Raw genomic sequence first — 13,033 nt, 5'->3', positions numbered from 1 at the left:
GAAGCCGTTGGGAATCTCGTACTCCCAACAGGGTCACCCAAGGCAGTAAGTTCAAAGGGAAGGAGCTAGACAAAGAATGATGCAATGAGTCCTCAACGGCAGAACAGGCGGATGATAACAAGCGGTATGTTACAACGGCTGTGAAGGCGGATGAAAGCTGCAGCAGATAGGAATCTACTGGTTTGTCGTGACAACTTCATGCCATCGGAACAGAGCCCTACTGCGAAGACTGCCTTGGTTAGCGTGCACTGATCTACACACATAAATTCACGCACAGGCGTCTTCCAAATTTTACACCCAAACTACATTGGTGGGAAAAGCCTACCCCCCCCCCAAAAAAATGTTGGGTTGAAAAGGTAATTGCTAGAGAGAGATATTTTCCTCACCACTGTTTCCTGGGGATCCATGCTCTTTTACCCCCACCATTCCTATTGTATCCCACACAATGGCAAAGCAGTTATGATTCTGACATTTAGTACACTCCATCCCCTCAGGAGGGATAACTGCCTGCAAATAGCATCCAATTCTGTCAAAAAGTTAAAAGACTTGTCATTTGTGTAACAAGCAAACTTTAAAGCTGCCCTGCAAAAAAAAAAAAATTGTGCATCTGCCTCCAACCATTTGACATGCCAAATTTATGGGGGAAGTGGCTATGATTGCGAATTTCATTCCCTTCTGTAACAAGAAAAAAGTTATAGCCATTTTTAGATTTCCCATTATAGTGAAATTGATAAAAATGACCTTAATTTTTAATAGCTCTAATTTTGTCCCATATAACAAGTAGAAATGCCTGTCCCTGTTGTGTGGAAGAGTATTTATGTTGAGATAAGATAGGTGCCCACTATTTTCCAGAAGCAATCAAAAGCATTTTTGTTACAACAGCTAGAAAAATTGGCCTCCACTTTACTAGGGCTTTAGTCTTGGTGTTTTCATGTTTTTAACTTTTTAATTGTAAATTGCCTTGAGACTGATTATTAACAAGCAGTAGTAATAATAATCTTATCAAAACTACAGCTATGAGTCAAATATTGTAGCCAGTGCACACCCCTAATATTTATGCTGGACTATCACTGGTTGTCAGAGATTTGAGCTGGAGCTCTGACTTGCACCATCCGGGTCTTATATTCACGAGTTGTTTTGTTGCCAAAACAGAACTTGCTGCTCTCAAATTGGAAAATGTTCTAATTGTGACTAACCTCAGTAGAGGTTATTGTGCCAAACCTTGAGCAAACACAGTAAGAGGAGGTCTCTCAAGGAAATTACGCTCCTGCTGAGACAGGGAGAGGAAAAAGAATTGTAAGGCAGAAAGATTAAACCATTTGGCCAAAGTTACAGAGAAAAGGTCTCTGGCAGTCAGAGGCCAGAGCACAATGTTATTCAGGCAATGTTATTCAGGCATTCGGAATGAACATCAATAAAAAATATCAGGATAGTATTCAAGAGCCCAAAGGCGCACACTCTCTGGGTGAGATCTGTACCCTGGGAAAATGGAGGCCTGGGATTGTGCGTAGGGAGCTGGTTTATGATTAGTGTATAGGGAAACTGCCTTCCCCCACTTCGGCTGTGCCTTAGAGCTCCTATAGTTCCTAGGCCCAGACTCTTTGGAGGCCTTGAATAATTACACAGAATGACCTGTCCCAAATTTATTCTGCCCCATTTTGATACTGTTTAGCAATTCAGCTACACAGCTCCAAATAAAACATTTTAAATGTGTTTTAAGTGCAATATGCAATGTGACACTAGATGGTGATGGAGCGCCTTATGGAAAATTCAATTTATTTATTTTTAAAAACACTTTAAAAAAAAGCATTTTCAAAATGATTTTTATGTGTGTGCAGATTCCACCTAGCATTGCTTTTTTCGGGGGGGGGGCAGGGATACACATACTCCTAAATATTTTGTGAATCAAGTTTGCCCTCATTGAGGAGCAGTATTTCAATATGAGTAGGAAAATGAGAGTAGCCTACCCCTAAACATTTTTTAGAAAAAAGCACTGCCACCGAGGTTCCCTTACCAGGGTGTGGTTTTTCAATTCCCACTGCATGGAAGGGTTATGTACAGAGTGCGCTATCAACTTAAAGAAGCAGAGACCATAAGTACTGTATGTAGAATTATGCAAGAACACCCGAATAGCGCCGTCTGTCTGATCAAGCCAGCGCCCTGTCCTTGCGGGAGCCAAGCGTGGAAACTTTACAAACAGCAACTGCAATTGGGAAACGACGGACTCCCACGGCGGCGCCACTGCCTGCGGGGAGAGCGAGGGAGGCAGGGCGGCCCCGGGCGGCGAGACTCCTCCTGGTCGGGCTGAAGGGCCCACGGGGCGGTCTGAAACCCTTGGCGCCCGGGGCGCGATTCGAGGCGGCGGCTCCGAGGGGCGGATCGGGGCGAGGGCAATCCATGGGCACGACTGAGGAAGGCCCTCGGAGCTTCTCCTGCTGGGACAGCGCTGTCAGCGGAGCCTGAAGCTCTTCCTCTCGGGCTCCGGGTTCGAGCCCACGCGGGGCAAAAGATTCCTGCGTGGCCGGGGGTGGACTAGATGACCCTCGGGGGCCGTCGAACTCAGAGTCTCTCCGCCTGGACGACTGGGCGGCGGACAACAACGGCAGACGGCTGAAGTCAGCCCCGGCGCTGGCCCGTGGCTGCCCTCGCCCTGTCGGGTCGGGGGCCGCCGGCACGCCCCGTCCAGTCCCAGCCCCACGGCCGTGTTTTCTGACCCGGGGCGCGGCCCTCCTCGTGCTTGCTTCCCGTGGGGTGCTCCTCCCTCCTCGCTGCGCTCACCTGCCTGCCCGCCCGCTGCCACGGGACGGGAGTCGCGCCCTCCCCAAGGCCGCCTCCCTCCCTCCCTCCCTCCCGGCCCTCCAAACAGGAAATCGCCTGACTCCGAGCGGAGCGCGGAAGGAGAGCGCGAGTCCGGATCCCGGGGCGGGACGTGGAGCGCACGAGCGAAGAGGACCAGGCGGTGCCGAGGCGCCGTGGCGTCGCTGCTCCAGGTACGTCTCGGGCGTCCCCGGCGCTCTTTCGGCGCTCCTCCCGGGCTTCGCTCGGTCCTGGACGGGGCGCTGAAACGCGGAGAGAGCGCGGCCGAGTTCTCTTTCAGTTTCGTCGAGGGGAAAGCGGGCCGGAAAAGTACGCCGAAATCGCACCTTCGGAGCTGCTTCCCACAGGGGCATTTGGTGCGCGGTGGGTTACGCGGAGTCTGCACTTGGCCGGGCGGGGACAACATCGTGGACGCGCATCTGAAGGCGGGGCGGGTTCTAATCTGGACTGGATCTCAACATCTGGCCCCCTAACTTCAAACTGGGGCTGCCCAGAGCTCACGTTGGAGAGGGCCTAAATGTGAATCCAGATGATGCCGTTTACACCCATCTGCGCCTTCCTGTCCCCTTTCCCTCTGGAGTGTTTGACTCGAACCAGTTGGTCCGGTTTCCTGGCTGGCGGCGGCGGCGGCTTCCCGGCCGCAGGGGGCGCCCGCTCCCCTTTCCCGCCCAGGGGGGGGAGGGGGCGTTGCAGGTGGAGGTGCTGCCTGGTCTCTCGCTCTCTCTGTTTCTGTTGAAATCAGGTTTCCCAAGCGAGGACATTGCAAGAAGCCTCCTCTTGTGCTTCTTAGGGGGAAGGGCGGGGGAGTTTCAAAGTGGTTTGCAGGTATTTGAATTGAAAGCTGATGCATTAACATTGTTTTCTTTTGCATCTTATACTTTTATCGCTTCTTCAAAGACCTACGGTTTTTCAGGTATCATTTTCAGAGATCATTGATTAATTTTATGAAACTGCAGTTTGCTTGGGGCTGAAACATGTTTCTGTTGGAGTCAATAGGATATTTTTTTCAAGCCATTTTGAGCAGGGAAGTTCATTGCTGGCAAGCAAAGGAGTCCTCCCTCCTTCATCTGCACCTTCTGATCCGGGCTGTGTAGGACTCCTTCCTTCCTTCCCCCTCACCACAATTGACTTGGGTGGAAGGCTTCTTTGAAGCCCAGTTACAATGGAGGACGGGGGATTCCAAGGTGGTTGTGCTCTGTTATATACATCCTATGTCATGCCTGAGCAAGTTTGCAGGTGACACCAAATTGGGAGGGGTGGCTAATACCCCAGAGGACAGGATCACACTTCAAAATGACCTTAACAGATTAGACAACTGGGCCAAAGCAAACAAGATGAATTTTAACAAGGAGAAATGTAAAGTACTACACTTGGGCAAAAAAAATGAAAGGCACAAATACAGGATGGGAGACACCTGGCTTGAGAGCAGTACATGTGAAAAGGATCTAGGAGTCTTGGTAGACCACAAACTTGACATGGGTCAGCAGTGTGATGCAGCAGCTAAAAAAGCCAATGCAATTCTGGGCTGCATCAATAGGAGTATAGCATCTAGATCAAGGGAAGTAATAGTACCACTGTATTCTGCTCTGGTCAGACCTCACCTGGAGTACTGTGTCCAGTTCTGGGCACCAGAGTTCAAGAAGGATACTGACAAGCTGGAACGTGTCCAGAGGAGGGCAACCAAAATGGTCAAAGGCCTGGAAACGATGCCTTATGAGGAACGGCTTAGGGAGCTGGGTATGTTTAGCCTGGAGAAGAGAAGGTTAAGGGGTGATATGATAGCCATGTTCAAATATATAAAAAGATGTCATATAGAGGAGGGAGAAAGGTTGTTTTCTGCTGCTCCAGTGAAGCGGACACAGAGCAATGGATTCAAACTACAAGAAAGAAGATTCCACCTCAACATTAGGAAGAACTTCCTGACAGTAAGAGCTGTTTGGCAGTGGAATTTGCTACCAAGGAGTGTGGTAGAGTTTCCTTCTTTGGAGGTCTTTAAGCAGAGGCTTGACAGTCATCTGTCAGGAATGCTTTGGTGGTGTTTCCTGCTTGGCAGGGGGTTGGACTGGATGGCCCTTGTGGTCTCTTCCAACTCTACGATTCTATGATTCTATGGTTTATTTTATTCATTTTTTATTTAACAGACTATATACCAGGGGTCCCCAAACTTACCTGGTTTAGGGCCAGATGCCCGCCGTGCGATTGCGTGGTGGGCCGGAGGGTGGGGGAAGCACACGCGGGGGCGAGCGGCTGTGTGCACCCATGCGCATGCGCAAACACTATTTCTAGCACACTCCCAACCTGGAAAGCGCCGGAAATAGCTAGTGCGCATGTGCATAAGCCTCCTCCGACCCGGAAGTACACTGGAAATGACGCTTGCACGTGTGCACAAGCTATTTCTGTCGCTTTTCCGGGTCAGAAGTCGGCAGCCGCACCACACCGCGCCAGTAAGAGCGGGCAGCGGGGGTCCCTGGGGGCCGCATAAAAGAGCCTCAGGCTCCTTCAGGTATACTGGACGCAGGCCATTTAGGGCTTTAAAGGTCAGCACCAACACTTTGAATTGTGCTCGGAAACGTACTGGGAGCCAATGTAGGTCTTTCAGGACCGGTGTTATGTGGTCTCGGCGGCCGCTCCCAGTCACCAGTCTAGCTGCCGCATTCTGGACTAGTTGTAGTTTCTGGGTCACCTTCAAATGTAGCCCCACATAGAGCGCAATGCAGTAATCCAATCGAGAGATAACTAGAGCATGCACCACTCTGGCGAGACAGTCTGCGGGGAGGTAGGGTCTCAGCCACCATACCAGATGGAGCTGATAAACGGCTGCCCTGGACACAGAATTGACCTGCGCCTCCATGGACAGCTGTGAGACCAAAATGACTCCCAGGATGCACACCTGGTCCTTCAGGGGCACAGTTACCCCATTCAGGACCAGGGAATCCTCCACACCCGCTCGCCTCCTGTCCCCCACAAACAGTACTTCTGTCTTGTCAGGATTCAACCTCAATCTGTTAGCCGCCATCCATCCTCCAACCGCCTCCAGGCACTCACAGAGGACCCTTGGAAGAGGTCTGGAGTAGGGCTGCAGAGTGGTTATGCGATGGAGCACCCAAATGATAGCTTATGGGTTCCATCTGGGCTCAAGGTCCCCTTGCTAGTTAGGCAACCTCCTGGTCCACAATGCATAGTTCCATAAGATCCCCACATAAAAACTGCTTGTGGTCAGCAGAGTTTCTGATAGCAGAATGCTTTAAGGAGGAGGCTGTACATGTGTCTTTTTCAGTGAGTAGGGGAGAGACGATGAACCATGCAACAGATCATTAAAAACCCTGAAATTCCTGTCTGTATTACAATGAAATCTTAAGTTCTTCCTAACAGGTCTGTCCAGTTTTTTAAACACTGGGGAAATAGTGCATGGTTGGTTCCTGCCTTATTTATTAATGATGGTGCCACAGCAGAAACTCAGAAACAAGAGACAGGCCAATGTGCAAGGCCTTTTTTCTTTTTTCCTTACCCACCTAGATCTTTAATTTTGTTCTGACAGGAAGCTTCAATATTAGACCAGGTAGTGCAAATGTCCTGGGTCTGACATTCCTATCTTGCATATGAATAATTGAACGAGGCCTTTGCATTAATCCCAAGAGCATTGAACTTTGTTAAACTTTGAGCTTTGTAATGGTAGCCTGAATAAATAAATGGAGCAAAAGAATCCTGGTAGAGGAGTCTGGGAAAGTTTTATTTTTTTCTCAACTTTAATTTGGGGGTGGTTGGAGGGAGTCAAAAATTCAGTGCTGCCAAGTTAGCTGTTAAGTACTTCCTAGAATGGAATTATTACATATTTTACCATGTACAAGATAGCTCTCTCACTTTGGTTTTTCTGTTTTTGTTATTGTTTTGTTCAGCTAACGTAATTTTTATCTACCATGGGTTATTATTATTATTAAACTTTTAATCATTGTGGTTTGAAGTCCCACCTTGCAGTACTTCCATAATTCTTTTTAAATGACTTTAAATTTTGGATTTACTATTGGAATTTTAATACAAGCATTTGGATAGAACTCCAAAATGGCTTAATTTGTTTCCACAATTGCAAAAATCCAAATTACCTGGGAGTAATTGCCAGGGATGTGGGTGGCACTGTGGTCTAAACCACAGAGCTTAGGGCTTGCCGATCAGAAGGTTGGCGGTTCGAATCCCCGCAACGGGGTGAGCTCCTGTTGTTCTGTCCCAGCTCCTGCCCACCTAGCAGTTCGAAAGCACATCAAAGTGCAAGTAGATAAATAGGAAGGTAAAAAGCTCTGGTTCGCCAGAAGCGGTTTAGTCATGCTGGCCACATGAGCCGGAAGCTGTACGCCGGCTCCCTCGGCCAATAAGGCGAGATGAGCGCCGCAACCCCAGAGTCGGTCACAACTGGACCTAATGGTCAGGGGTCCCTTTACCTTTACCTTTAAAGCCCCATATAACACAAAGGGAGTACAAGTACAGAGTTGACTGTACAGAAGAGAGAGTTTCACATGATTTGTCTCCAGTATGATTCAACATTTCATCTGTGGTGCAATTACATTTGGAATATCTTGCACAATTCTAGTTGCCCCATCTCAAATTGTGAACTAGGAAAAGTATAGATGCAGACAACCAAAATGATCAAGAGGTTGCCACACTTTCCCTGCAAGAAAATGGTAAAGCAAAAGTTCTAAGACTTTCTACCCCAGAACCCACATGAGGTGGCTGTAAAATTATAGAGGCCATCGCAAAATGGTGGTGCAGGGGCAGCGGAAGCCATAAAATGGTGGCAGGTGGAGGCATAATCCCTTGGGAGTTACTGATTTCATTTTCTACTGATATGTAATCTCAATACTAGTAGAGACATTTATTCTGGAGGTATTGGGACCCAGCCTTTCCATTTTAGGCAGAATTGGCTGATCCAGATTCTCACCAGGTAGCGAAAGCTTTTGTTGTATATTGTCACGGTGGCCGGAGTGGGCTACTTCAGAGTAACGACTCTACACAGCTCTGCATTTTATCTTTTATTGGTGCTGAGTATTTACAGTGCTAATGGCAGTGCTATTTACAAAGACACATCTGCTCAGCTTGAATCAGAACCTCCAAGTGGCTTTTGGCGCGTCTTGCGCCAGCATAACAACTTGGGGAGACCCATCCTCTTCCCCCGACATTTTCTGCGCAATTCTGGAGTTGGGGGGACGGGTCTGCCCCCCTTCCTTCCCCCTTCCTGTCCCACCTGGGACGATGGCTCTTCTACCCTGCCAGAGCCTTGGACACCACTTCCTGTTTCCCCACTTGAGCTGGAGCTTTCCCTCTTTTCAGCCTCGCTCGGGGCTGGGCTGGAACTCAGGAGGGGAGGGGCTTCGCGATACCCCTTGTCCCTCACATCCATTTTCCCCTCCCCACCCCCACATGCCTTTCAGAGTATTTTGCCTATCTCTTCTTTCACACTCTGCTAGTACATTGGCCACCACCCCAAAACAACCACACATGCCCCTCTTCCCGTTTCTTTCATCCTTCCACTCTGGCCCTTTTACATATAACAGCTTTCCTCTCTCTTATCCCTTTCCTTTCTATTGCCCTTTGTCTTCTGATTTCCTTCAACCCTGACATTCTCTGTCTTCCGGGCATCCTCTACTCAGCACTTTTTGTAGATTTTTGTAAAAGAGTATTCACTGATTTTTTCTTCAGGCACTGAGACTTTAATCTTCCCTGGTTCAAAAGCATAAACATTTGTTGTCATTAATGTGCTAGTTTAAAGCGATTTCTCAAATACTACTAGAGCAGGGGTGTCAAACTCAAATTCATCGGGGGCCGCATCAGCAGTTTGGTCACCCTCAAAGGGCCGGTTGTGTCTGTAGGACAGGCATGTCAAACCTGCGGCCCTCCAGATGTTTTGGCCTACAACTCCCATGATCCCTAGCTAGCAGGACCAGTGGTTGGGGAAGATGGGAATTATAGTCCAAAACATCTGGAGGGCCGCAGGTTTGACATGCCTGCTGTAGGACTATGTGTCCACTCTTTATTATCATAAATTATTGTCACTGCATTCAATTATTACTGTTTTTTGTAATAATGTAAGCTCATTCCCGCCCCCACGCGGATCACATTCCTGCGTCGTGGCGCGTGTGTGGGAGGGGATGTAAACGAGGGAAATTTGAACAAAAGGTGGGGATCGATGGCTTCCGGAGGGGGGGCTCAACTAAACCTTCGGCAGGAAGGAGAAAGCCACTGCTGGGATTAAAAACCTGCAGATGGAAAGAGGGCTTCCCTCTCCCGCCCTGCGCACACCCAAACCCCGCTAGGCAGGATGCCACACGCTGCAACCCACCCCATGCTTTGGAGAGGGGCAGGAACATGGTGTGCAGCGCCAACTCCCTGATTTGCTTTTGCATCCTCCCTCCTCAGCGCCAGAGTCCCTTCCCCTCGCGCTGAGGGAGGGCAGCGGATTTCCCGAGGAGGAAGGCGGCGGCAGCCCCAGCGGACGTGCATCTTCGCCTCAGAGCTGCTCTTCCCCCCACCCACGCTGTTGTCATCTTCGCCGCTGCCTCTCCCTACTGGGACTGCAGGCAGAGGAGGCTTGAAAACCTCCCCCCCCAAAAAAAATTCCCCTCCCACCTACTCAAACCGCGAGACGACTCCATCTGGAGCCCTACATCACGAGGGGCTGAGAGGAGGCGGCGGCAGAGCGGGAAGAGCAGGAACCCGTGCTGTCGCCGCCTCCTCCCTCCCGGCCGCCCCCCGGGGAGCAGCTCCGCCGGAACTGAGAAGTCAAAGGGCGGCTCGGGGGTGGGGGGCAGAGCAAAAGCCAGGCACCCTCCCGAGTGTCTATGAGGAGAAAACGGGGGAAGAGGGAAGAGAAACCCGGCTCCATCAAGAGAGCGGCTGTTGCGCTTCGCCTACTTCCCCCTCAGGCTCACTCCGCGTCCCTTTCGCCCGCTCGCTCGCCCACCTCCCGGATGCAGCCGAGGAGAGGAAAGGAAGTGGCGGGCGGCGGCTCCCCAGTGCCGCCTCACTCGCTCTCAGAGACAACAGCAAAGCCCGCCAAAAAAATATCCAGCGCTGCTCCGTCCCGGCACCAACTTTGCCGGCGGCGCCTGTAGGGCTTTCCTACCTCCTCGGCAGGCTTCCTCCTCCTCCTCCTGCATCTCACTTCCCTGTCTGGCCGCTGTGCCACCGCCTCCCTCAGCCTCATTCGAAATTGAAATTCCCTGGCCAAGGCCGTCAGCGCGGCTCCAGCGCCCCGGCCTCTGCCTTCAGCCCCGCCCCCGGTTTTGACCCTCGGCCAATCGCAGGCTCCAGAACTACTGTCAGCGGCTACTGTCGGCGGTGGCTACGCGGGCCACATGACGAGGTCTGGCGGGCCGGATTAGGCCCCCGGGCCTTGTGTTTGACACCCGTGTACTAGAGGTAACAGGGAAACAGAGTATTTCCCCCTCTTTCTGTGCTTGCTTCCTGTTAAGCTTGCCAAATGGACCAAACACTTTGAACTGGCTTCTCCTCTGTTTTCAGTTCTTGTTTTTTCCTGTAAATGTTCAGATATCTTAGTTCTGTCTTAGTAATGCGTCTAAAATGATGACATATGATAGATCAGAACGTTTTAGAATGGAAAAACAAGCAGAAACATGGGAGAATCTAGTTCACTTAAACCAAGTGAAAATAACAAGGCAATACTTCCCAAAAAGAAACACATGTTTTCCTGGTTTGTTAATTGACATTGAACCTCAGTTTCCAGGTTTGTACAACACAGCGGATTTGGGCTTGAAACAAGCTAAAATCTTCTCCAGTTTAGGAAGCCTGGAATGATAGTTGGAAATGAGCCATTATGTCTGAATTGTGGTTGTTGTTGACAATGGTTGATCTGAATGACACCTGAAAGAAGGGGAAAATACCAGACTTCTGGACTGAAGCCTATGTTACGTTATTACCAAAGCAAGGAGGTGATCTAGAATTAGTAACAAATTATAGACCAATATCATTACTAAACAGTGATTCTAAACTTTTTGCTACAATATTAGCAAATAGATTGAAAGAAATTTTAAAAGAAATCATTCACCCAAATCAATCAGGCTTTCTCCCAGGAAGACTTATTCAGAATAATACCAGGAACATTGTAGACATATTGGAATATATAGAATTTAGAAATGACAAACAGGCAGCATTAATGTTAATTGATGCAGAAAAAGCGTTTGACAACGTCTCCTGGTGTTTCATGAAAAAACAAATCAATACAATGAAATTAAGAGAAGAATTCAAAAGGGGAATAGAAGCGATATATCATATATCACCAATAGAAGGCAAGCATGATAATAAACGGGAGTATTACAGAAAATATTGAAATAACAAAAGGCACAAGGCCCTTCTATTTATACTGCTACTGGAAACATTATTAGAAGTGCTCTGGAAAAATGAAGATTGTTCTTGTTAGACTTGACTCCTAACATATCCTTGCTAGCATGCTGAATCACTACACAGAGCTGATCACACAAGAGCTGAAATCTGCACCCACGACACAACACCGACACAATGGTGTGCCACACCAGTGACACCTGAGTCTGTTGTCCAGTGTGTTGGGAGGGGAGAGACACTCTGGAGCAGGGAGGTCCAACATGCGACCCTCAAGGACGTTTTGGTGGCTCTCAGCAACGTTTGACCCTTGCCCTTGTGCTGCCTCCCCAAAACCAGGAAAACAAGACACTGGGCTTAGGAAGGAGGCTCTGGAAGGGTCTGCGAGTCCTCTGGCCTCCTTCCTGAAGCCCAGCACCTCACTTAGCCAGCTTCGAGGAGGCAGCACCAGAGCTGGTGGGGCGGCCAATTTTGCAACATGGACTTTTGCAGCCCTCTTGGTATGGAAAGTTGGGCCGCCCTGCTCTAGGGCCTTGCAATATGTAGAAAGTACTTCATGGAGCCCTGTAGGAACTGGGATGAAGTCAAAAAGATTTCAATTGCATTTAACTTCCAAATCATGGTTCTTGGGGATTCTGTTGTATTTGCCTATGGCCTGTGGAAAAGAGTCTATTTGGAAAGAAAATGTTGTAAATTTTCTATGATGCTTTTGTAGTTTGTATTTTTGTAAGATTTTAGGCACCATTCCTTTTAATTCTGTTTAAAGTCTGGGAACAATCCGATCAGATGGCTCAAATTGGCATTTGTAATCACTTTGCAAATATGCTAAGGGAAAAATTTAAATGAAAGCACCTTGTTTTTATCTTTTGTTAGCAGGTGGTACAGATTTATTCTATGTTGATTTGGATTGTAATGTGAGGGGACAAAGATAAATAAACAAACAGATTCTTATAGCCGATGAGGGCTGTGGTGTTAGGTATGTAGGTATTTATAAACTTTGAAACCCCTTTAAATAGTCATGACTTTTCAAAGGGAAGAGGGACTTTTAATTGAAGGGATATGACTCTGCTTTAAATGGGGCCTACGATGTGGGGGACTCAAATGTTAACAGGGCCGTCTCAAGCACGTCGGGCGCCCTGGCGCCGTGGTGCGGAAATTGCTCCGGCACCCCGCCCTGCTCCGTTTCTTGCTGCGGCTGGTGGGCGGGCGCAGTGCACAGCATGGTTTCATATCGGGCCAGTGCCCTGGCGCCCCGCGCCACCCAGACTACCCCTAGATCCAGCCCTGAATGTTAAAGCAGTAATGCAGCAACTTGTTGCCCTCCAGATATTGTTGGACTGCAACTCCCCTCATTCCTGACCATTGTCCAGGCTGCCTGGGACTGATGAGACCAGAGGGTGCCCATCTCTGTGTTAGAGCTTCAGACTTGGAGTGAGGAGATTTGGTTCAAATATCAACTTGGCTATGAAGCTCACAGAGTGATTTTAGGCGCAGCCAGTCACGCCCTCCCAGCCCAACATGCCTCACAGGCTTGTTCTGAAGCTAAAACAGAAGAGGAAAGAACCACATAGGCCACCCCAAGTTCCTTTACTATTTCATTTATTTTGTAAGAACCAGTGAAATCACTTTCTATTGCTTCTCAGTCCAGTCAGTAAGGAAGGAGACCCCAATTGCACAGAAGTATCTTTACTACATTTTTTGGGTAACCCTCCTCACCCCTGAATTTCTTGCAATATTTTGCATAGGCACTTAAAAGTTGTGTTTGTGTATGTGTTTGTGTATGTGGCACTTTCAAAGCTGTTCTTCCCACTCGACATGTCTGCACATATTAGTTATGCCCTAATTAAATAATGCTGATAAATATCTAGCATGG

General features: G+C 48.8%; 2 protein-coding genes across 3 annotated transcripts in view; one reads left to right on the top strand and one right to left on the bottom strand.

Annotated features, from left to right (window-relative positions):
• Positions 1-13,033, bottom strand: part of KLF9 (KLF transcription factor 9) — a 619,671-nt gene that overhangs the window by 144,587 nt on the left and 462,051 nt on the right. The window lies entirely within an intron of this gene.
• TJP2 (tight junction protein 2) overlaps positions 2,858-13,033 on the top strand; it is a 77,371-nt gene continuing 67,195 nt past the window's right edge. For both annotated transcript variants that reach the window (XM_088652769.1, XM_035099637.3), the window contains exon 1: positions 2,858-2,990. The gene's annotated coding sequence lies outside the window, so the exon portion shown is untranslated. The remainder of the gene's footprint in view (positions 2,991-13,033) is intronic.

The sequence above is a fragment of the Zootoca vivipara genome, chromosome 10, assembly GCF_965207765.1.
Source record: "Zootoca vivipara chromosome 10, rZooViv2.hap1.1, whole genome shotgun sequence".
Taxonomy (NCBI): domain Eukaryota; kingdom Metazoa; phylum Chordata; class Lepidosauria; order Squamata; family Lacertidae; genus Zootoca; species Zootoca vivipara.
Note: the sequence above shows the minus strand (reverse complement) of the source record. Positions and strands in the feature narration are given on the sequence as shown.